The 26,523-nt window shown below is 39.4% G+C and overlaps 1 pseudogene; it reads right to left on the bottom strand.

The window, feature by feature from the left end:
* Nucleotides 1-1,428: 1,428 nt before the first annotated feature.
* Nucleotides 1,429-1,589, bottom strand: LOC118487086 (annotated as a pseudogene).
* Nucleotides 1,590-26,523: the final 24,934 nt, after the last annotated feature.

Raw genomic sequence — 26,523 nt, forward strand, 5'->3', positions numbered from 1 at the left:
AATATTAGATTATATGTAAATAATTAATTTTAGTAAGTTTTGACTCGAGTAATAACATAAAATTTAAACTCTAGTTGAGAAAAGGTAAATTTAAACTGCATTTGAAAGAAAAAAGAAAAAAAAGGAAACTCTAATTGAAAAACAGGAATTTTAAACTGCATTTGAAAAACAAAAAGAAATTTTAATCGAGAAAAAGGAAATTTTAACTCTATTTCACAAAAGGATGGGAAGAATAAAGAGTCGAACCCAGGACCTTTTCTTCAGCTTTAGATGCAACAACCACTAAACAAACTCCAACTTGGTTTTCCTTAGCTCAAACAATGTTTATATATAAATATAAAGGCGGTGGCTGTGATGTGACAGCCACCGACCTTTTGTTTTAAGATTGTATAGAATAATGGGATAACCGAAACATATTATAATAATCTGTATTCTCAATCACATGACTTGAGTTTGAGATTGAGTATGATTTGAATTTGAAACTCAAATTTTTACTTAAATTCATAATTGAAAAATCAAAACTTATTAAACTCTCGATTTGTTTAGGTTTGAAAATCAAAATTTTACCAAATTCTATATGTAAAACATTTTATACTCAACCACGAAAAACAAACAATGCCAAAATGTAAACAATCATACGGGCATGCCAAAATGTAAACAATCATACGGGCATGAGTGTGAGGCTAAGGTCTCCAACTTGATTAGTTACACCCATTATCGACTTGACGTATTTGTTATATTTTTAGAACTAAGTATAAGTTGTCACCTAGTGTACATTCAAAATTAATAAGACGGTAAAATTAATCTTAATACCAATAACTTTTTCTCTCAACATGTTTATTGAATCCATGAAACAAACTACATGAATCTTGGTCTGCATCAAAAGGTCAAAGAAAAGAATGTTACATTTGTAGCCCTCTTAACTTTCTTTTCTCACATTTTTGTCTACATTTGTTCCTTCAAAAAGTATTTTGCTTAAATCAAAGACCATACATGATGAGTCGCAGACACCATTGATAAACATACATGACTAAATCAAAGTCAACTGCAGTTTATCTTAAGGTAAAAACTACCATAAATCACCACTCACTGAATCCAGTGGATTTGATTTCCTCTCCAATCTTGGAGATCCGTTGACCGATGAAAACTGTTGTTTCTTGCCGTGAATAGGTGCCAAGCCGATATCATTACACTATCAGTGGAAGACACCATGGATTTGGATTTTGGAAGCCCAAGAAGATCCAAAAGAGGCAATGGGAAGCTTGCACCATGACCATATGTAAGATCACACTACTTTTGCAACATATGCAAGACAACAAGATGTGGTTAGCCTTTCCATAAGCACCCCTGCATAACGGACAATCCAGACTATCTACATTGACCCACCACCCCCTTTTAGCAAGTGCCTCTCCAAAAAAAAAGGAGAGTTGTCTGTCAGACAACAATGTAACCATGCCAGAACCCATCAAATGGGCTGGCAACGATCCTCTACTGATCCATGGTCAACCAGACATGGGTTTTTGTCTTCTTGGGAATCAAGAATACAGAGGTACAAGCCTATAGAACAGATCCTGTTCAAGTAAGGTCGTGACATTGTATCACTCCGTTCAGTCTATATACATATTTTCGTCTGTACATTCCACCGATGTGGGATGAGACTAACCCTTATTTCACCCTATTGAGTTTACGTTTAGTCAGGAAAATCTACACTTCGCATGCCCTTTCTTAAAAGGTAGCATAAATCATAAAAAAGATCTCATGTGTTTTTTGAATTTGACAATCTAGTTAATAAAAACAATCTAGTCCCTTTATTCAGACCACTAAACACATACTTTGATGTTTTTTGAATTTGACATTATTTATGGCTTAGTTTGACTTTCATGTCAACATAAGATATATTTTATCCTGTTTATTCTGCTTTTTTTTGGATGTTAAGTAAATCCCGGTTAACTACAATAAAATGGTGAGGTTTACTAGTGATTTCAAAACATGGTATGTATCAAAGTATATTTGATTAAAAGTTTTGATCTAGATGCACATATGTTACTTCTCTTGTGTTTGAATATTGCCTCCTAAAGTAAGTATGATTTTGTGACTTGAGGTAGCATCACCATTTAAATTTTTTGAAGGGATATAAAAATGATTTTTATGAATGTTAATTGTCTTTTTTTTTTTTTTTTTTGCGTGTGACATTAGTTTAGGCACAACATGTGTACATGCAACATAGACCTACAAAGAAGTGTGATTCTTACCTACCATATCGTGACCATACGATGGGAAACATATTTTCTAGGTACTATAGACAACGACAAATCGAAGGCATATCATACAGGGTCAAATGACGACACAAAAAATAATTCATATGTAGTATCTATACAATTGAAATCTGTAGGACTCGCAAGTTTTTTAACGTGACCCATCAAAATTATTTGCATGATATGAAACCAAAATTAAGATATATCACATAGCTATTCTCACTTGCCATAACACTCTCAATCAAGGGTCAAGAGTTCTAACCTCCCACTCTGTAGCTTTTTGTGTTATATTTCTTTTAGGGCATTGCATTGTAGTGCCTTCAAGGCCAACCGTTTTCTTATTTAATTTATTTTCTAAATTGACCTCTTTAATATTTATTTAATCGCATTAACCTCTTTTAAATTTACTAGTTAGATATTAATATCTAATTTATTTGTATTATACTCTAAATTCTTAATGTACTAATTTACAATAAAAAAATGAAATTTCCTTTGTATAATTTACTAAAAAGTATATGTTTAAGTTATTCCCTATTTACCATCAATATATTATCACAGTCAATAAATGCTTAAATATAAAAATTAGGAAATAATAATTTACAACTATTCTCATATTTGTTGTTTAGACCATACGTAGTGGTTAAAAAAGTAGGCATTTTTTTACCCAATAATGCCCAACCACGCCCAACATCGGCCCCCAGGGCGTTTTTTTTGGCAAAAATTGGTTTAGGCGTTTTATTATCCACGCCCAGCTTCATTTCTTGTGTCTAATCACCTTCATTTTCCATTTTGTAAAACCAATCAGGTTTTTTGATGTTTTTTTATTTAATTTTATTACAAACATAATGCCCCATAATGCCCACATCTCCACTAGACTCATTTTAGGAAACGCCCCATAATGCCCCATTGCTGACTGGGCTGCCACATGGCGCAAAACGCCCAAGGGTGGGGTGTTAACCACTACACATGGTCTTAGTGTTTTCAAAGATTTTTTTCCTTGGGGTGAAGAATATTTTTTAACATTTTAGGCCCCTGGCTATATAAAAAATTCGGTTCATAGCGGGTCGGGTCATGTAAAATAAAAGAACATCAAACTAAAACTTATATAATCATAAAAACATGTCAAAAGTCATTACAAACATATTTAAAAAGGAAAAATTACAAGTTTTGTCCTTTATCTTGATACCATATTTCAGGCGGTGTCATTTTCAACGAATTTGACAGGTTTTGCCCTTTATAGGGAATTTTGTTGCACAATTTGTCCTTTGACCCTAACCTAGTTAGATTTTCTTGTTAAATATGGTTACGTGCAAGTCACATGAGGATAGTTTAGTTTTTAACTCTTTATACATATAAAGGACAATTTTTGTACATACCACCCATTATATAATTAAATCTTGTCTTCTTCACCAAACACCAAAAACCCACACAGATTCTAGAAACCCTTTGAATCTTTCTCTTTCTCTCTCTACACTTCCACCACCGTTCATGGCGGACGCCCACCACCCTACACCTCTCGAACAAGCTTACCAGATCATCCACCGCTACGACTCATCCTCCTCAGAAGACACCAAAACTCGCACCATCTTCCAATCCAACCGTCACGAACTCGACACGTACCTCCAAGCCGTCGATGAAATCCAACGCAGCATGGACTCAATCACCGTCTCCGACAACGGCGGAGAACAAACAGAACAACAGTCAACGAAAGTCAACGCCTACATCCAAATCGCCATGGCTCGTCAGTCGTACAGTCATAGACGATGATGATTTCGTTTCCGTTCACACTACGACGATGATGAAGTCAGCCGAACAGACAACAATTTCGTTTCCGTTCGCACTACCGGAGATGATGACGTCAGCAGAACATATCTAGGAGATTTTATATTTGATGAAGATGAAGGTTGTGGATGTGAACTCGAATCTCCGGCCGTGATGGTGGTAGAGAGTGAAGCTGATTGTATCATGGTTATAGTTCTAGGGTTTTGGTGGAGGTTGTGGTGGGTTATGGTGGGTTGATGGTGGCAGATAGTGAAGCTGATTGTGGAGGTTATGGTGGAGGCAATGACTAATTTGTGGTGGGTTGATGGTGGTGGTGGTGGTGGGAGGTGGTAGGTGGTGGGTATTGGGTGAAGCTGATTGTGAGAGAGAGGGTGGTAGAGAGAGAAAGTTGTAGGGAAGAGAGTGGTAAATAGAGAGAGGGTGGTTTTATTTTTAAAAACGTTTTGTTTTATTTTTTATATAATATTAAATAAAGGGGTAAAAAGACTAAAATACCCTTGGGTAACTAGACATAACAAAAAAAATCTAACTAGGTTAGGGTCTACTGACAAAACATGTAACAAAATTCCCTATAAAGGGCACATACCCTCATGTGCAAGCCACATATCCTCATGTGCAAAGCACATGCTATAGTTAACTGAAAATTTTATCCTGATTAATGCTAAAGGACGTAGGGTGTCACACCCCAACCGATGGCGGAAACATCGGGGTGAGGCACAGAGCGAAACAGATTATCCAGGAGAAATCCATAACAACTAAATTACCAGATAATTAACATTATGTCCCATACCATAACTTATCCAAATAAAACAGTTATTACAGACATAGATATCTCAAGACAATCATTGTTCCGGCAACTCAAATATAAATTGTTTGTTTGTTTCAAGACTCTCTCCTAACTTGATTCCACAAAAGCAAGGAAAAGTACAACATCCTAAACACCTGTCACATACGTTAAAATAGAGGTCAATACACATAGTGTAAAGGTGAGCATACAAGTTTAATAGTATAATAGATAGCGAAAACGTTTACGCATAACCAGCATGTAACATGTAGCAAAGTGAAGCTAGTAGGTTATCGACAATGAAATATGCACAGATGTGACTGCGAGTTGTAGAATGCGCAACACATATCACCACCGTGACACGTGAAGAGATACCCTTAGCAACCCCCGTCCACGACAGGTGCTGTGTCCAAACTATAGTACTATCGTTGCTAAGATGTCAGGAAACAGTCACTGTGTAAACATAACATACAAGCATTCATCAAGTAACACGTATAACATGCAATAACGGTTAGCGCAAAAAGTGTTTGCGTTGTGTGTCGATTGTAATTTGAATATAGGTAACGTATGTAACACCCAAAAGTGCGTAAAGCAAAAAGGGATCGAGTATACTCACAGATAGTGTTTAATAAATAAACACCGTCTTGGATTGAAGGGAGCGATGGAAAGTTAGCCTGATTACAGAACGATAGCATAAGCGATGAACGGTACGTTAAACGGTGACGAGTGAACTGAATGACGAAGGGCCATGTGACATCTGTGCTTGTAATCATTGTATAAACCTTAAACAGTTCAGTTATCAATAAAACAATGTTATTTGACCCTAATATTTGTTTGTTTATGTTTGACATTTTTCATCGTTTTCTGGAGAGTTATACACAAACCGATGCGTAAACATAGTCAGTTTAACACGACAAATACTCCGGAACATCAATTTATGCTTAACATACCTTAAATAACCTTTACATAACTTAGAAATAAGTTTTGAAGGCTTTGGTATGGCAAAATCAACTTTATTCGCTTACAGGGACTAATTTCGACAAACTACGAAAGTATGCCGATTTGTACTGTGACGGACAATCCGGAACATGATCATAAGTTAAACATACCAAAAATATCCTTTACATAGCTTAGAAATAGGCTTTGAGGGGTTCGGCATGCTAAAATAAACTTTTTGGTCATTCAGGGACTAAAAGCGTCAAAAAGTGCATAAGTTTGCATTTTCGCGCATATCTTTCGTTCTGAATATCTCCGGACATCCAAAAACTTTTGTAATCATTAAAATATTTTATTTTAGTGATTGGCATGATAAAATTCCATTCGTCGCGTAATTTGGATCGTTTTTCACATCCGTTTGTGTTTCATCGTAATTAACCGAATAATGTGATTGTACGGCCAAACGAACCGACATCCGACATATTTTTGAGCATGTTTCATGTCCCCTATGCTTAGGCAACATTGTAGAGCCTTGAAAATGGCTTAACGAGCCTTAAACATGCCAAAAATGAGCTTAAACACATGCAGGGACCATTTCTGACATTTCTGGAAACCCAGCCCTCGCGGGCCGCGTAAGATGGGCTTTCATCTTACGCGGGGTGGGTAAGCAGCCCAGATCAACAAATCTGATTTCCAGCCATTTCCAGTTGTCCCCCATGTTTGCAAATGGTTTTTATGAAACTATGGGCTTGTTTTTAACACCCATGGTATTCTAATTTAGTGGGTGCACTTGTACGGCTCAGATCGAAGCTCGTTTAACGAGGAACGATCCTAACGGTGACCCGAAAACTATATATACCCCCTTGATTTTCATTTGCAACTCACACCTTGATCTGATTTCTCTAAGTTGAAGCTTAAAAACCTTCATACCTGATAATTTTAAGATCAAATCTCCATTGCTTGGACCTCTTGTAAGTTTCTTTCATGCTTTTACGCGTTTTTAAGCGTGAAAGTCAAACTGCGTTTGCCTTTCTGCTTTGACCAGTTTATGGTCAACACGAAGTTCGTTTGAACTTCGCAACGTGAGCGTAATCACGATGGTCATAGTCCCTTGTGGCTATGTCTACTGATTACCACGTTATTTAGGCATAGTAACGAGTCGTAGTTTCGGTCAAAATGCGTATTCTTGCGTATTTTGCAACCAAACTATTCTTGGGTATCAAGACCCTTTGTTTTGATACCAAACTTGTTTTCTAACTTCGTTAAACATGTTTTAACATGTTTAACTCGTCACTTTAGGTTTTGTGCTTATATAGGGTCGTAAGGTAAGCGGTCTAAACAACCGCTTAGACTTTCGAACCCGACCCGTTTGGTCGATCATTAGGATCCGACCAAACATGTTTTGTGACCATAGTTGTATAGGGAATAACCTTCCGAGGTTATACCTTATGGTCACTACATTTAGTTAGTTGTATGATATGTAGTTTATATGCCTTAGGAAAATGACCAAAATGCCCTTTTTACGCACAAATTCATTTTAAGCATATGTAACCTAAATTTTGACATCTAAACTGATTAGGTAATATTATTAGACATGTTAAGGCATATATTACTTGTCATAGGACTAGTTAGGCGGTCCGAACGCGTTTTACGCGAACGACGCGTTAAAGTAGCGTAAGCTAACTAAACGAGTCGTAATGGGTCGTAAGCACTTAGGATAGGTTCCGTTTTAGAATGTAGGCTTTGTTAAACCATATAGCATGAGCTCCTTTACTCATTTGGTTTACGAAACCTCATTCTATCCGATCTTCCGATTTAGGTCCGGTTTATTAACGTAGTTACCTATATTAGGTGCCGATTGATTCCGTGATTTTTCTAGCATTGCTTGGTTGTTATCCAAAGACTATTGAGCGATCTCAAGTGAGTACATAGCCCCCTCTTTTACTGTTTTTCAAACATTTTGGGGTGAAACACACGTGCCTACTTGTTACTTTCGTGCTTTTCATGTTTTCATATCATATCCTTGCTATGTTCATTAGTACACGTATAGTACATTATTTTATCCATGTTTTTGCTATGTATGTTCATTTATTGCATACTTAGTACATTGTTTTACATCACATGCTATGTATGTTCATTTATTGCATACTTAATACATTGTTTTACATCACATGCTTACATTTGGTTTGTTTAAATGAGACAAAAATACGTTCATTAACATTGGCCATGCCGCTTGGTAGTAAGTAATGGTACCATAGGAATTGACAACTCCCGTTCCTGAAATCCTAGGTTTGTTTGGGTGGAAGGAATGACTGAATCCAATATACATAATTCAGGTAAACCTTTAATTTGTTTAAGGGTTTGTCGCCACAGTCACAAGGTTTGAATGTATGCATTAGAACAATACCGCATAGATGTTTGTATCAGTAAAGCATGCATTTATTTTACAAAACATAACTTTGATTTAAACTATTATTTCAATACCTTGTTTTGTGCATTTTACCTATGGTTTAGTTGACATATTTCACTTGCCATACATGACATTTGGTTACACATTACATGATTTACATTTTGACAATAGACATTGTTTACACATAAACATTTTGACATTGGTTTATACAATACATTTTGGTGGGTTGTTTAAGTGATTTAAATAACGAGGCGTGTGTAATATGATAAAAGCATGGTGGATACGCCGCTGGTACTTCCTATATATAAGTGCTTTTGTGATATTGCATATCGTTGCGTTAATTAAACCATTTTAGCTTAGACATATTACATTTTACATAAATAACACATTTTCCCATAAACATTGTTTTACAAACAACATATGTTATACAAACTCATTTTCACTTGATTATTTATTTAATCATGCATTAATCTTTTATATCATCTGTTTTCTTATCAAATTTTCGTATGATTTATAAAAGAAAACACTTAACAAGATTCATGACTAACTTTTATTAAACAATTCTTTAAACTCAAGATATGAATCCTATTTTAACAAAACCTATGTATCTCACAGGCATTTTTATGCTGACGTACCTATTTTCACATGTGTTTTCAGGAGCTAATGAATAGGAATGATCAAGATACACTTAGGCGGACCTGTGCCTTAGTGACATAAAAGAAGCAAGATTAGTTTAAATAATGTTATGTACTCTTGTTTCTTTTGTTTAAGACAATGTAACCCCCCTTTTGTTAATAAATAAAACATAACTTTAAATACCATGGTTGTGAAACAATAATTCTGTTGCTACACTCCCCGACGTTTCCGCCGCGGTTTGTTGTTTTACGCGGTCGGGGTGTGACAGGCCATTCGATCGGATTGTCCTTCGTTCGGGATGGATGTGTTTCTGTATGATAGCTTTGAAGTTTTCGTTGTAGCATTTTAAAAACAGAGAAGTATCTCTACTTTTCAGGTCGTCCAGTCGAACGGTCGTCCGGTCGGATGGTCGTTCGCTCGCTCGGATGGTGATCCGTTCCGACTGAGATATTTCATAGAGAACAAGTTCACAGCAGGATGGTCATTCGATCGGATGTCAATCCGATCGGATGACTATCCGTTGGAAACTGATGATCTTTGAAAAATTGTAAAAATGTTCATGTGTTGAGATCACAAGTCATCCGATCGGATTGTCGTTCGATCGGATGGCAATCCGGTCGGACGGCAGTCTGTTTGGTGACTTGCTCGTTTTGAAAGTTAGAAATTTTGTAAGTTCGGGAAGTTTGCGGTTTGACCGAGACGGTATGACAACGTGTTAAACAACGGAAATCCATTAGGTCCGAGTCATCCGATCGAGGTGGGAATCACCCCAGTCCAATCAGTTAACTGTTCATGACGGTTGTTCGTGTTCAAACCGTGAATCGGCTGTCTCTTTGATAGGAATCAGTTCCCAGACCAACACTTCACTAGAGGATGAGTGGAAGGCCTGAATGAGCTCTGATTCTATCGGTTTTGAGTGCATGGGTGTAAAAGAGTTGAAAGAAAGTTAGGGAAACATCTTTCAATCCTTTTTAATCTTGAAAATGTTTAGATTTAGGTGAAATCAGTGTTTAAACATGTTGAAATCTATTAGATCTGAGTTGTTCTTGGTGGAATGAGGCCAAATCTTGAAGTTCATAAGAACCCCATTATGACAGCATCCTAGAACACCTCAAATCAGTCGATTTCATGGTTAAAAATGAAGATTTGTTGGTGAAAAAGATGGAGGAGTTGTGTAGATCATAGAAGTACAATATTTGAGGTAGAAACTTACAAGAATCGCGAGAAATCGAGAGAAAAGAGGGCTGGTAGCGCTGGTCGGACGAGAGAGCTGTCACATCACTGTTCATGATGTGACAGGTGGTATTTATAGGTGACAAAAGAGGAAAGGCGGTGTAGTGTGACGGATCGGAGGGTAGTCCAATCAGATGGCCATCCGATCGGATGGGCATCCGGACAAATGACCATTCGATCGAATGGTCATTCGATCGAACGTCTCCGACGAGTTGAGTTTCGGTGTTTCGTTTCGTGCGTTAAGCGTTGCGATGTGTTGTGTGTAAGCGGTGCGATAGTATTAAACAATGGTTACACAAATAACCTAACTAACATACAACAACATAATTAACCCTAAATCTCGGGTTTGTGATGAGATTGCGTTGCGATAGAATTGCGATTTGCGTTTTCGATTAATCACCACAAAACAAATATAAACATGCACAAGTAACTCATAAATAGCACACACGTAAAACAATATCCAGAACACATAATTCGGGTTGCGATGCGATAGCGATGAGATATCGATAAGTCGATTGGCGATAAACTGCGATTATTACATTTACTCCACATAATACAACTAAAGTAACTTAAAATAGAGTTTTAATTACAAAGTTAAAGAGTATAATCAATAATTAAGCAAAGAGTGGCAGATCGCATTTAGCAATCTTTTCTTCCTTTGACTTTGACTTTGACTTGTACTTTGGCTTCAAAAACGCGGGTTGTTACAGCCTCCCCTTCTTTAGGGAATTTCGTCCCGAAATTAAGGCGCGGACGTAACGAAAAGCTGAGGGTACTTCCCCTTCATATCACTTTCGAGCTCCCAGGTGAACTCTGCGCCGCGTTTACCTTCCAGCGAACCTTCACGATGGGAATGCGTGAGCGCCTGAGCTTCTTGGTTTCTCGGTCCATGATCTCGACAGGCTTTTCTACGAAGTGTAATGTTTCGTCCACTTGTAGATCCTCAAGTGTAAGTTGATTGGCGATAAACTGCGATTATTACATTTACTCCACATAATACAACTAAAGTAACTTAAAATAGAGTTTCGATTACAAAGTTAAAGAGTACAATCAATAATTAAGCAAGGAGTGACATATCGCATTTAGCAATCTTTTTTTCCTTTGACTTTGACTTGTACTTTGACTTCAAAAACACGGGTTGTTACATAGGGTGTAATAGGTTTTCCAAATAAAGGATTGTGACTGCAATTATTGAAGTTAAAGGTTATCCATTGCAATCTGATACAAACATAAAAGACGAAAAGTGTAATTTGCCCCTTTTAATTTTGATTTTATTTTGTAGTTTAACTTCTTTAAGACTTAGGGGTTGTTTGGCAACTTATGAATGGTTAAGTGTTGAACTAGTAAGAGATCTGAACCATTAAGTGTTGAACTAGTAAGAGCTCTAAATCATTAAGAGACAGTATAATGCTTAATCATTCAGAGACAAATGTATGACCAATTCATATTAGACGTCTTAACCATTCAGACTAAGTATAATGATTAACCATTCAGACTAATTATAATGATTAACCATTCAGAGGCAAATGTCTGAACCATTGAGACATTTACTCGCGAAACAAACAGTCTGAATCATTAAATGTTGAACCAGTAAGAAGTTTGAACAATTAAGAACTAAACAATCAGCAACTTATTTAATTATGTTAACCTATTTAGTATTCATTTAATTACATTAACATCCTTTTCAATTACTAGTAGATTTTAACATTTTATTATATCACTAGTTTAGAAACCCATGCATTATACGGATTGAATAGAGAAAATAATATTAAATAACTTAGTAAAGAAAACTTAGAAATCTTAAAACAATATTTTAAGATAAGATAAGATGTGACTGAATTATATATAGAATTATGATATATGGCACAACTAGTTATATGTTTATTAGGTGGATTTTTTTGTTTCTAAATTCTGAATTTATTAATTTAAAAAAGATTTAAAAAAATCATTTGTATCAATTTATTATTTTAGGTTCTTCCTTATAAGGGAAGTATCATCTGAGAAGAAAATTTAATTGAGAAAAAAAGTAATAAAATTGTAAAATATTAGATAATTTTTCTCTTATCTCATTTATTATTATCTTTGACTAATTAAATAGTCACAAATGCTATCATTCTCCACACTACAATTTTTTGCCTACACACATAAAAATTTATCCTACATTTTTAGAGATTTATCATACACATATCCAAATTTATCTCACGCTTTATCCTACACAACTCGTAAGTTATCCTACACGCCTCGAAATTTATTCTACACTCTATTATTTTTTTAATATATATTTTGTAAAATAAGTTACTGTAGTTAGCTATTAAAGAGGAAGACTATAAATTAATGATCTATGTAACTTTACTAATATACCTTATGATAGCATTAAATACAAATATCAAATGAAGCAAAATGAAGGATTCTTATTGGTTGAATTTTTTTCTTCTTACAAAGAATTTCTTCTCATTTGAATGCATATACCATCAATATTTTATCCCGTTTAATAAATGTTTAAATATAAAAGTTGAGAACTAATATTTATAACTATTATGGTATTTAATGATTAGGGTTCAAATTCACCAGGTGTTACAACCTAAGTAGTTAATGTGGTAAAATATTGGATATTGGTTAAGGACCGATAATTAAGATATCGGTTATCGCGGTGGGATATCCGTGGGATATCGATAATTTTAGTATCATGCTAAATTTATATATGTAACAATTTAACAATAAAAATTAAGTATACTCTCCTACCAATAACAAATTAACCTTTTGCAACTTGCAAAACACTAACAATTGTAGCAAGTGGGAACTAATTAAGACATAAAGCACCAACATTTAAACAAGAGTAAACTACCATTTTGATCCCTGTGGTTTGGCCAGTTTTGCCACTTTAGTCCAAATTTCAAACTTTTTACATCCAGGGCCCTGTGGTTTGGTTTTTGTTGCCATTTTGGTCCAAATTTCAAATTTGACCAGATTTCCCATTAATAACCTGCTATTTTGTCTTTACCCTCAGGGGCATTTTGGTCATTTTAGATTTATTATCTCTTTATTATAACTCAATTATAATAAAACCCCTTATCATCATCTTCAACCTCATCTCTCAACATATACAAACATCTCTCTCTCTCTTAACATACAACTCTACTCTCCCTCTCTCTAAAATACCACCACCACACCACCACCACCCCCACCATCGCATCATCCCCACCACCATCCCACCGCCACCAACTCTGCTCTCTCTCTAAAATGACCTGCTCTCTCTCTAAAATACCGCAACGAGCAGGGCACGAATGGCATCTTCTGCTGGTGCTCAAATCGAAGCTCAAACGCTCGAAAACCCTAACCCTAAGAACACACAGATCTCTGCCTCAAGATCTCCGCCTCAAGAACACATGGTAAACCCTAACCCTATAGTGTTTACCCAGTCGTTTTTTGGGTGGAGGTGCTCACCGGATTGAGAGAGAGGGGCGGTGGTTGCAGGGGGTGCGAGAGGGTGGTTGCAGGGAGTTGCAGGTTCATCGGATGTGGTTGCAGGGGGTGCGAGAGGGTGGTTGCAGAGAGTTGCAGGTTCATCGGATGTGGTTGCAGGGGGGTGCGAGAGGTTGGTTGCAGGGAGTTGCAGGTTCATCGGATGTGGTTGCAGGTTCATTTTGGATTTAATCGTAACGAATTTACCTCAACAATTTCAGTTTTAGTGAAGTTATATGCACTGAAATGTCTATTTGTTTGTGAGTTATTGTAGAATTTTGTTGTTTCAATTGCTGATTCGGATTACTTTTATGTGATTCGGTGGAATTTGTGACGAATTTACCTCGATGTCTTCAGATTCAATGAAGTTAATATGCACTGAAATGTTTGTTTGTTTGTTTGAAAAAGGGTTGAAGATTATGATGTAATTGGGAAGGGGTGTGGGCGTGACTGTTGGATGGGACGACGCCGGAGTGGCGGTGGTGAGAAGGGGGAAGAGGTGGCGGTGGTGGTGGTGGTGGTGCTTGTAACACCCCGTGTTTTCGAATGTCAAAGTCAAAGTCAAAGTCCAAGTCAAGTTTGACTTCTTTGAGTATAAATAGTCTATTTTATGTTTTGTATTATGTGGAGTAAGTGTTGTAAATCCAAGGAATCAAAGTAATCGAATGTTTAATCGACGCGAAACGATTTACGACTGTGAATAGTAGGAAGTAACAATGCGATAAAGTTAACCAATCAATAATCAAGCTAATCGAATCATTAATCGAACTCGAGTCTCGAATTATGTGAATTTGGTGTTATATTATATGTGTTTGTGCCATACGTGTTACCTGTGTGTGTTTACTTTATGTTATGTGTGGTGACCAATCGAATCAATCAAATCAAAACTCGAAACTCAATCGAACTCAATCGAAATCGAATATGGAATGTAGATGCTTGTATGTAGATATAGTAGTTGGGATTAAAAGTAATTTGAATAGGAAACTCTATCGTACTCGTATCGTCTTCAATCGAAATCGAAATATCAGAAATCGTCGCACCGAACACTCGAAACAGGCCGTGGATCGATCAGGCTCTTAGCCGATCTAACAACACAGCCGATCGGACAGACTGTCCGATCGAGCAGGCTGTCCGATCGGGATGCCTGGCCGATCGGCCAGCCCTTTCCTCTTTGGGAAGCCTATAAACAGGCCTGTCATTGTCACTCTTTCCACTTTTGGAAACCCTCTGACCGACCAGCTCGTGCTCCCCTTCTTTTCTCAGATTTCTTCCGATCCCGGTAAGTTTTCATCCTAAATCCTGTACTTTCTTGATCAATACATGCTCCTACATCTTCCTATCTTTCAAATCTTGATTTCTAACTGTGAAATCATCAAGATCTAAGCATTCTAGGATGATGTCATCATGGTGTTCTTCAAGAACTTCATGTTTTGGCCTCAATCCACCAAGAATCACTTGGATCTAGCCGATTTCCACATAAACAAACTAAGATCTATCACAGATCTAAACATTTACATGATGTGAAGGATTGAAAGAATGAATTCCAACTTTCTTTCAACTCTTTTACACTCAATGTTTTCAAACCAGTAGAAAAGGAGCTTGAGCCAACTCACTAATCACTCTCATGGTTGTGTGGTTCAAGATTCGGATTCTATCTACGAGATTCACCAACTTCGGGTTAAACCTATAGACTTTGTTCCAAACCGTTCACCGGCCGGACTTGGGTGATTCCTGTCCAAGCAGGGGAAACAAGTAAGAACGAAGGTTCCATGGTTCATCTCGTTGTCAAAATATCTCAATATAACGTCAAACAAACAGAACAGCCAAGTGTTAGACAAACAGGCCGACCAGGTCAGGATGCTGACCGATCGGACAGGCTGTATGAACGAACAGCCCAACCGATTGGACATGTCAGCCGATCGACCAGGCCAGCCGATCGGCTAGCACATGGCCCCACACTTTGACAATTTCATGAGGTATAGTATTGAACGAAGTGATGTTCGATCGAACGAGCTGTTCGATAACATTACTCATCGGATCATGAGATACTATGCTTCAACCCTTAATTGATTTTCAACTCGTTCGACGTATTGGAGTACCACCCGATCGAAAATGCTGTCCGACCAGGTGACATTCCACTGAGGACCCATTTCTGAAGTTTCTAACCGATCGGTTAAGCCGGCCAATCGAGCAGACCGTTCGATCGATCGACCTGAAAGGTAAGGACACTTCAGTGTTCTCAAATACTACAACGAAAACTTTAAAAGGACAAGCCATCATACACAAACACATCCTACTCAATGGAAGAAACAATCCACTCGAACAGTCCATCCGATCGAGTCTACCGGTCGATCGAACAGGCTGTCCGAACGGACCTTCCAACCGAACGAACAACCCGTTCGACCGAACCTGCTGTTCGATCGACAAGGCTGTTCGACACACTTACACTTGTTTCCGTTTAACACGTTACTCATCCTTATGCTATCGAACTACTCAGGCTAACCCTACTCTCAAGCGCTCCCTTCAATCCATCAATCAATTGCTGTGAGTATACTCAAACCCTTTTTGCTTTAGCACTTTTGGGTGTTACATACGTTACTTATCTAAATCACAATCGATCACACTACTCAATTATTTGAACGCTAAACCGATTCACATGTATTACGTGACTAAATGAATGCTTGTTGTTATGTTTACACGTGGAATGCTGTCTACCTGCCTTAACGACGTAGTACTATAGTTTGGATTCAGCACCCGTTCACACGGGGGTTGTTAAGGACAATTACTTGCATGGATTACGGTGGTAATCATGTATTGCGAACTGTCTCGGATAGTCAACCCGCAGTCACTGGTATCGATAGATCCATGTCGATAATTAACATGCATCGTTTTCCTCTGTGTACGTGCTGGTTATGCGTAAACTATTTCGAACTCTATATGCTATTATCAAACTTGTATGCTCACCTTTACATTGCATGTATTGACTTTATTTTAACGTATCTGACAGGCAATTAGGATGCTTATCTGCTAGGAAGGCGAGCTAGGAATAAGCGTCTAGAGCATAGTTGTCTGTAGATCTTGCAGATCGAGTCTTTAGAAGCAATTAAACGATATTTATTTTATTTTATTTAAATCTGAGTTGTCGGAACAGAATTCCTTGACTAGTTGTTATCTGTAATAATTTATTGTATTATTTGGGATACGGTATGGGACGTATCATTTAACTGAATAGTATTAATAGTTGTTGTGGAGACTTCTGGACAATCTGTTTCGCTCAGTGCCATGCCCCGATGATTCCGCCATCGGTTGGGGTTTGGTATCAGAGCCATAACTATAGGGAATTAGGCTAGACACGACCTAGTCCGGGTTGCTGTCTTAGAGACCTAGACTATAGTTAGGAACCAACAGACCAAGCTTATGTGCTATATTTAAATATTCCACGCTATCACTGCACTCGAATTCTCCAATAGGAACAAGCGATTTAGTCGGGATTAGGTGTGAAAACCGCAAACTCTCGACTAAATTGCCTAATCAATACTGATTTTATCAATTTATCGATGATTTCCTCATTATTTTGAATAACGAACGAGGAGAATTATACCAAATCAGGAGTGAAATCCATATTTTGATGAATCATCTCCTCAGTTTTACTAAAACAAGGAAAAAGTTGCTAAGCTAGGGGTGGAACCCTAACCTTGACAACTTGTTCCGGATTTTTATTTATCTCACCAAAGCCTCGATGGACTCCAACGACCTGAACTAACGAGTATGACCTAAGGAATGCGTGTTGAATGCCCAAGAATCGAGGCAGAAGCACGAACCTGAAAGTCGAAATGTGACGACAAGTCTAATGTGAATAGTCGAATCGCTTTGGGTAGTCGACGTCTAATAGCCGCAGACAATCTATCTCTCGATTTTATGTGTTTCGATCTTGAGCCCGCTATTGCCTACTCTGATCATTCGTCGATTTTATATGTTTTATGTGTATATATATGTTTATGTGTTTAAATTTTTGGAGAATTATTCGATTTTGCCATCGCTTCGATCGACACACACGACTCGCATTGCTATTCTACCTCAATACGCTAACAAGTCGCTGCAATTCTAGACGATATCATGCCACGAAATACGATTATACTATGCCACTCGACATGATATACGATTATGCTATACTACTCGACACGCTATACGACTATACGATGCTACTCGATATACTATACGCGATCAAACGACACGCGAGCTTTGAATAGTAGGTTTCTGTATTCTGACAGCCTCTGTGACTGAATGCGTATGTGCTTCCATGCTTCTGTGTTTCTATGTTTATGTGTTTCTGTGCTCTACGTGCTTATGTGCTTCTGTGATTACGTGGATCGGTGATTATGTGCTTATGTATTTATGTGATATGTGTTTCGACGTGTTCCTAAGCTTTAGTGAATAGTAAACGTGTGAGGTGAGATTCGATTTGTTGTGTCTGAGACCTACGACGATGTCTGTTGCAGACTATGTCGTCATCAGGATACAGAACTCCACTTACCCGTCAAGAGAAGAGAGACAAGCGTCTCGTTGCTATCATCGCCAAGCAAGTGGCAAAAGCTGTGAGCGAGGTGTATGAAAACGTCAGCAAATCGTCTGAGGAGTCGCGAATTGATGCTCCTAAAGATGCCAACAAGACCGTTTTCAGTTTCAGACAGTTTAAGGCATGCGGACCCAAAGAGTTTACCGAAGAAGATGGCCCTACCGGCATGTTTCAATGGTTTGATTCAGTTGAAGTCACTCTACGCCAAAGCGGTTGTCCTGAAAATCTCCGTACCCTCAATGCGACCGGTGTCTTCCAGTCCCGAGCTCTAGACTGGTGGACGGCCGAACGAAACAAACGCGGGAATGATGCAGCTTATGAGCTGACTTGGGAAAAGCTGAAGGCCATCATGATGGACGAATTCTGCCCTCCCCATGAACGCCAAAAGCTGGAGGACGAGTTTTGGAACATCAAGCAGAAGGACAGAGACAACGCTGCTTTAACTGCTCGCTTCAAGCAGCTTAGCATCATTTGTCCCGATTAAGTCAAGACGCCAGATATGGCCATCAAGAAGTACATTCGAGCTCTACCTGATTGTGTTGTCGATTTTGTTCACGCCACCAAGACATCATCAATTGAAGAGACTTACTTGCTTGCCGCCGAGATCAATGACAAGCGAGTAAAAGCTGGTTTCTGGGATAAGCCATCCAAGTCTCTGCATCAAGCTACTACTGCACCAACCACCGACTCCACTGCTCAACCATCCAAGTCATCACGCCACAAGAAGAAGCACAACAACAGCAGCTCCAGCAAGAACTGTGCTGTCACAACAACTGCTGCTCCTCTGCAAGCCGTACCAGCTCAGCAGCAGTCTCATCACCGACCAGCTCCAGTGACCAATGCACCGCCAGCAAAGCGTGCTTACACAGGTCCCCACCCGCTCTGCCCGACGTGCTCATATCATCATCCGGTGGGAATCGCCTGTCATTTCTGCGCTCATTGCAACCTCTACGGTCATTTCACTGCGAACTATCGCTATGGTCCCCGTCAAGCCCCAGCTCAAGTCGCCGCTCATCAAGCTCTACTCCCAGCTCCTCAAGGCCAACCTGCAGCTCAAGCACCCGCGGTCACGAGTCTGCTTTGCATGTGGTGATCCTAACCATTTTGCAAACATGTGCCCGAATAGGGTAGTGAAACAAGAGCCCCAACAGCAGCAGCAGTAGCCTCAACAACAGCAACAAGCAGCCCGTGCCAGAACCTTCAACATCAACGCCCGTCAAGCCCAGGCTGACAACAACGTGGTTAATGGTACATTCCTTGTGAATGGTATTTATGCATCATGTTTGTTTGATACTGGAACCGATAACTGCTTTGTGTCGTTTGAATTCGAGAAGCTCCTTAGTCGTAAGCGCTCTTATCTCCCCTCATCATTCGAAGTTGAAGTCGCTACTGGAAGAACTGTCGCCGTTAATTTTGTTCTCCGTGATTGTACTCTCGAGCTCAACAATCACATCTTCCCAATCGACCTTATTCCCATGCAACTCGGAAGCTTCAACATCATAGTAGGCATGGACTTTCTTCGCGAAAACCATGCTGAAGTTGTATGCTTCGATAAGATGATCGATTCTCGCTCGCGAATGGTGATCTTTTATATGTGTACGGTGAAACAGCTTCGAAAGGTCTCACACTCATGACATGCATTCAAGCTAGCAAGTATCTCCGCAAGGAATACAGAGCTTTCTTGGCCAACATTGTAGTGGCGGAGAAGGAAAAGAAAAGGAAGGCCGAAGTCAAAGACGTTCTAGTGGTTCGTGAATTTCCTCAGGTGTTCCCTGACGATCTTCCCGGACTACCGCCAAGTCGTGATATCGACTTTCGTATCGACCTTATTCCTGGAGCTAACCCTGTTGCCAAAGCCCCTTATCGACTCGCGCCATCCGAAATGAGGGAACTTTCAAACCAACTCCAGGAATTACTTGAAAAAGGCTTTATTCGCCCGAGCACCTCTCCTTGGGGCGCACCAGTCCTTTTCATTAAAAAGAATGATGGGTCGTTCAGGATGTGTATCGACTATCGGGAATTGAATAAGCTGACCATCAAGAACCGTTACCCTTTGCCTCGAATCGATGACTTATTTGATCAGCTGCAAGGTGCTAAGTGTTTCTCGAAGATCGATCTACGTTCAGGCTATCATCAATTGCGCATTCAAGAGGAAGACATCTCCAAAACCGCTTTTCGAACTCGTTACGGCCATTATGAATTCGTTGTTATGCCTTTCGGTTTAACCAACACACCCGCGGTTTTCATGGATCTGATGAATTGCGTGTGTAAGCCATTTCTTGACCGTTTCGTCATCGTGTTCATCGACGATGTCTTGATCTATTCTAATTCGAAAGCCGAACACGTGCAACATCTACGTTTGGTTCTCGAGCTACTCCAGGGGAATCAACTCTACGCCAAGTTCTCCAAGTGCGAATTCTGGCTGGAGGAGGTTCAGTTTCTGGGTCACATCGTTAATAGTCAAGGTATTCATGTCCATCCCGCGAAGATTGAAGCAATTAAGAGTTGGATTACGCCTAAGAACCCGTCTGAAGTTCGCTCTTTTCTCGGACTAGCGGGCTATTATCGACGATTTATCGAAAGTTTCTCAAAAATCGCTTTGCCGCTTACCGCTCTCACCCATAAAGACAAGTCTTTTGTTTGGGGAACCGAACAAGAGTCTGCCTTTCAAACCCTCAAACATATGCTTTGCAATGCTCCCATTCTCACATTGCCCGACGGAAACAACGATTTTGTTGTCTATTGTGATGCTTCCAACCTTGGCCTTGGCTATGTTCTCATGCAACGGGACAAGGTTATAGCTTACGCATCTCGACAGTTCAAAATCCACGAGAAGAACTATACAACCCATGATCTCGAGCTAGGCGCAGTTGTTTTTGCATTAAAGATTTGGCGACACTACCTGTATGGTACCAAGTGTACGATGTTTACCGATCACAGGAGTTTACAACACATCTTTAACCAGAAGGAACTTAACATGCGTCAACGCCGATGGGTTGAACTTCTTAACGATTACGACTGTGAGATTCGTTATCACCCAGGCAAGGCAAATGTTGTTGCCGACGCGCTCAGCAGACGAAGTTATTTGCTCAGTATTTGCAACACCCAAGCCCAGCATGATCTCGAAACCCTCATCCGCGAAGCCCAACATGCTTGTTTTAATGAACGCACTTTGAAGAAAGAGAGGATTTATCACGATGGAGCTCAGCTTGTAAGCAAAGCAGATGGGATTTTCTATTATCTGGACCGAATTTGGATCCCTAAGCGAACCGATTTGCGAATGATTATAATGAACGAAGCCCACAAATCCCGGTATTCTATTCATCCCAGTGCGGATAAAATGTACCAGGACCTTCGTTGCAAGTACTGGTGGCCGGGCATGAAACGGGATATTGCTCTCTATGTTGGAAGTTGCCTAACTTGTGCGAGAGTAAAGGCTGAACATCAACGACCTTCTGGCTTACTCGAACAACCTCCAATCCCCATAGGGAAGTGGGAGAGTATAGCTATGGATTTCATAACCAAACTTCCGCCCACGCCATCAGGTCACGACAGCATTTGGGTTATAGTTGAGCGTTTGACCAAATCAGCCCACTTTTTGCCAATACGGGAAGACTACAAGGTAGAACGACTAGCCCGAATCTACACCGACGAGATCATTTGTAATCATGGTACGCCTCGTGACATCATTTCAGACCATGACGCTCGGTTTACTTCGTGACTGTGGGAAACGTTTCAAGCAGCTCTTTGTACGACGCTTAACCTGAGTACCGCATTCCATCCTCAAACTGACGGACAAACTGAAAGAACGATCCGTACTCTTGAAGACATGCTCTGTGCGTGTGTTATAGACTTCGGTGGTAGTTGGAACAAATACCTACCGTTAGTCGAATTTTCGTACAACAACAGCTATCATGCCAGCATACAAATGGCACCATTCGAGGCCTTATATGGAAGAAGATGTCGTTCGCCTATTGTATGGCACGAGATCGGTCATTCGCAATTAACCGGTCCCGAGTTACTACAAGAAACGACTGACAAAATCCTCCAGATTCGAGACACCTTGTCGAAAGCCAGGGATAGACAGAAAAGTTACGCCGATAGAAGACGCAAGCCCCTTGAATTTGACGTTGGCGACTACGTAATCCTAAAGGTATCACCTTGGAAGGGTGTGGCCAGATTCGGCAAGAAAGGGAAACTAGCGCCTCGATATGTTGGACCTTTCAAGATTCTGGAAAGGATCGGAAAAGTCGCCTACAGACTCGAACTACCGGAGGAACTTAGTAACATCCACCCGAATTTCCATGTGTCAAACCTCCGAAAATGCCTAGCTAATCATGATCTGTTTGTACCTCTCGACGACCTTCAAGTCAACGAAACGCTGCATTTCATGGAAAAGCCTCTCGAAATCATGGATCGCCAAACCAAGCAACTCAGCCGCTCGCGCATCCCTATCGTGAAAGTCCGATGGGAAGGCAAACGAGGCGCGGAGTTCACTTGGGAACTCGAAAGCGACATGAAGGCTAAGTACCCGCAGTTGTTCAAATGAAGATTTGAAGCGAGAAATTGGTAATATCATTCACGGTGATGTGCAGCTTCGAGCCTAATTTCGGGACAAAATTCCCTAAACAAGGGGAGGCTGTAACACCCCGTGTTTTTGAATGTCAAAGTCAAAGTCAAAGTCCAAGTCAAGTTTGACTTCTTTGACTATAAATAGTCTATTTTATGTTTTGTATTATGTGGAGTAAGTGTTGTCAATCCAAGGAATCGAAGTAATCGAATGTTTAATCGACGCGAAACGATTTACGACTATGAATAGTAGGAAGTAACAATGCGATAAAGTTAACCAATCAATAATCAAGCTAATCGAATCATCAATCGAACTTGAGACTCGAATTATGCGAATTTGGTGTTATATTATGTGTGTGTGTGCCTTACGTGTTACCTGTGCTTGTTTACTTTATGTTATGTGTGGTGACCAATCGAATCAATCAAATCGAAACTCGAAACTCAATCGAAATCGAAATCGAATATGGAATGTAGATGCTTGTATGTAGATATAGTGGTTGGGATTAAAAGTAATTTGAATAGGAAACTCTATCGTACTCGTATCGTCTTCAATCGAAATCGAAATATCAGAAATCATCGCACCGAACACTCGAAACAGGCTGTGGATCGATCAGGCTCTTAGCCGATCGAACAACCCAGCCGATCGGACAGACTGTCCGATCGAGCAGGCTGTCCGATCGGCCAGCCCTTTCCTCTTTGGGAAGCCTATAAATTGGCCTGTCATTGTCACTCTTTCCACTTTTGGAAACCCTCTGACCGACCAGCTCGTGCTCCCCTTCTTTTCTCAGATTTACTCCGATCCCGGTAAGTTTTCATCCTAAATCCTGTACTTTCTTGATCAATACATGCTCCTACATCTTCCTATCTTTCAAATCTTGATTTCTAACTGTGAAATCATCGAGATCTAAGCATTCTAGGATGATGTCATCATGGTGTTCTTCAAGAACTTCTTGTTTTGGCCTCAATCCACCAAGAATCACTTGGATCTAGCCGATTTCCATATAAACAAACTAAGATCTATCACAGATCTAAACATTTACATGATGTGAAGGATTGAAAGAATGAATTCCAAATTTCTTTCAACTCTTTTACACTCAATGCTTTCAAACCAGTAGAAAAGGAGCTTGAGCCAACTCACTAATCACTCTCATGGTTGTGTGGTTCAAGATTCGGATTCTATCTACGAGATTCACCGACTTCGGGTTAAACCTATAGACTTCGTTCCAAACCGTGCACCGGCCGGACTTGGGTGATTCCTGTCCAAGCAGGGGAAACAAGTAAGAACGAAGGTTCCATGGTTCATCTCGTTGTCAAAATATCTCAATATAACGTCAAACAAACAGAACAACCAAGTGTTAGACAAACAGGCTTACCAGGTCAGGATGCTGACCGATCGGACACGCTGTTCGAACGAACAGCCCAACCGATCGGACATGTCAGCCGATCGACCAGGCCTGCTGATCGGCTAGCACATGGCCCCACACTTTGACAATTTCATGATGTATAGTATTGAACGAAGTGATGTTCGATCGAACGAGCTGTTCGATAACATTACTCATCGGATCATGAGATACTATGCTTCAACCCTTAATCGATTTTCAACTCGTTCGACGTATTGGAGTGTCACCTGATCGAACATGCTGTCCGACCAGGTGACATTCCACTGAGGACCCATTTCTGAAGTTTCTAACCGATCGGTTAAGCCGGCCGATCGAGCAGACCGTTCGATCGATCGACCTGAAAGGTAAGGACACTTCAGTGTTCTCAAATATTACAACGGAAACTTCAAAAGGACAAGCCATCATACACAAACACATCCTACTCAATGGAAGAAACAATCCACTCGAACAGTCCAACCGATCGAGCCTACCGGCCGATCGAACAGGCTGTCCGAACGGACCTTCCAACCAAACGAACAACCCGTTCGACCGAACCTGCTGTTCGATCGACCAGGCTGTTCGACACACTTACACTTGTTTCCGTTTAACACGTTACTCATCCTTATGCTATCGAACCACTCAGGCTAACCCTACTCTCAAGCGCTCCCTTCAATCCATCAATCAATCGCTGTGAGTATACTCGAACCCTTTTTGCTTTAGCACTTTTGGGTGTTACATACGTTACTTATATAAATCACAATCGATCACACTGCTCAATTATTTGAACGCTAACCGATTCGCATGTATTACGTGACTAAATGAATGCTTGTTGTTATGTTTACACGTGGAATGTTGTCTACCTGCCTTAACGACGTAGTACTATAGTTTGGACTCAGCACCCGTTCACACGGGGGTTGTTAAGGACAATTACTTGCATGGATTACGGTGGTAATCATGTATTGCGAACTGTCTCGGACAGTCAACCCGCAGTCACTGGTATCGATAGATCCATGTCGATAATTAACATGCATCGTTTTCCTCTGTGTACGTGCTGGTTATGCGTAAACTATTTCGAACTCTATATGCTATTATCAAACTTTTATGCTCACCTTTACATTGCATGTATTGACTTTATTTTAACGTATCTGACAGGCAATTAGGACGCTTATCTGCTAGGAAGGCGAGCTAGGAATAAGCGTCTAGAGCATAGTTGTCTGTAGATCTTGCAGATCGAGTCTCTAGAAGCAATTAAACAATATTTATTTTATTTTATTTAAATCTGAGTTGTCGGAACAGAATTCCTTGACTAGTTGTTATCTGTAATAATTTATTGTATTATTTGGGATACGGTATGGGACGTATCATTTAACTGAATAGTATTAATAGTTGTTGTGGAAACTTCTGGACAATCTGTTTCGCTCAGTGTCATGCCCCGATGATTCCGCCATCGGTTGGGGTGTGACAGTGCTATAGAGAGAGAGAAGAGAGAGAGAGAGGGATGAGGTGGCGGTGGTGGTGGTGCTATAGAGAGAGGGAGAAGAGAGAGAGAGAGCTAATTATTTTGATCTGGGTTTTATTGTTAAAAAAATAAAATTTAAAAAATGACCAAAATGCCCCTGCACTAAAGGACAAAATAATCAGTTTTCAACAGTTAAAATAGAGGATTTTTGGATTTTGGACTAAAATGACAACAAAATGCAAACCACAGGGACCCAGATGTAAAAAGTTTGAGATTTGAACTAAAATGAAAAAACTGGCCAAACCACAGGGACCAAAATGGCAGTTTACTCTTTAAACAATTAACAATTAACACTTAAAACACTAATAGCAGCAATAAGAAGAAAGACAAATGGCAAAACTAAGAAGAAAAATACAAATATCGAGAAAATCGGTGATATATCGTTAGTATTATCGACACCGATATTTTACACCAATATCTCGGTAGGGAACCAATAACCAATATATCACTGATATATTGGGATATTAACTACATACGTTGCAACACCACCCATCTTAAACAAATTATTCTTTTCAAGAATTAAATTTACCAATTAACTAGAGATGTCCCATTGGCTCAACAAAGGGACTCACATGATGAGAAGAATTTATGAAATTAAAGTAGAACTATAAACACAATTACAAAACCTCATGTTGCACTACATAACAATACTAAAATTCAATTGAAAGGAAAATGAAAACTGATCTAACCCGAAAAATATGTAAATAAAAAAATTTGTAAATCAAGTTGATAGATACTGTAACACCAAAGCTTAATTGATTTTTTATTTGGGTCTGGTAGACATGTAAGTTAAAATCAATGCAAAAAGAAATCTGTTAGAAGTAAGCATAATGAAATCACACAATATTACTTCCTACGAAAATTGGGAGTAAAAAACACCAAAGGTGGATTACGTGTTTTTGTAATAGAGATTCACTTGCCTATTGATAGAATAGATAAGAATAAAGAAACTAAGTGACCATTTTTATAGAGCGAAAAAGGA

This window comes from Helianthus annuus, chromosome 14 (assembly GCF_002127325.2).
Source record: "Helianthus annuus cultivar XRQ/B chromosome 14, HanXRQr2.0-SUNRISE, whole genome shotgun sequence".
NCBI lineage: Eukaryota > Viridiplantae > Streptophyta > Magnoliopsida > Asterales > Asteraceae > Helianthus > Helianthus annuus.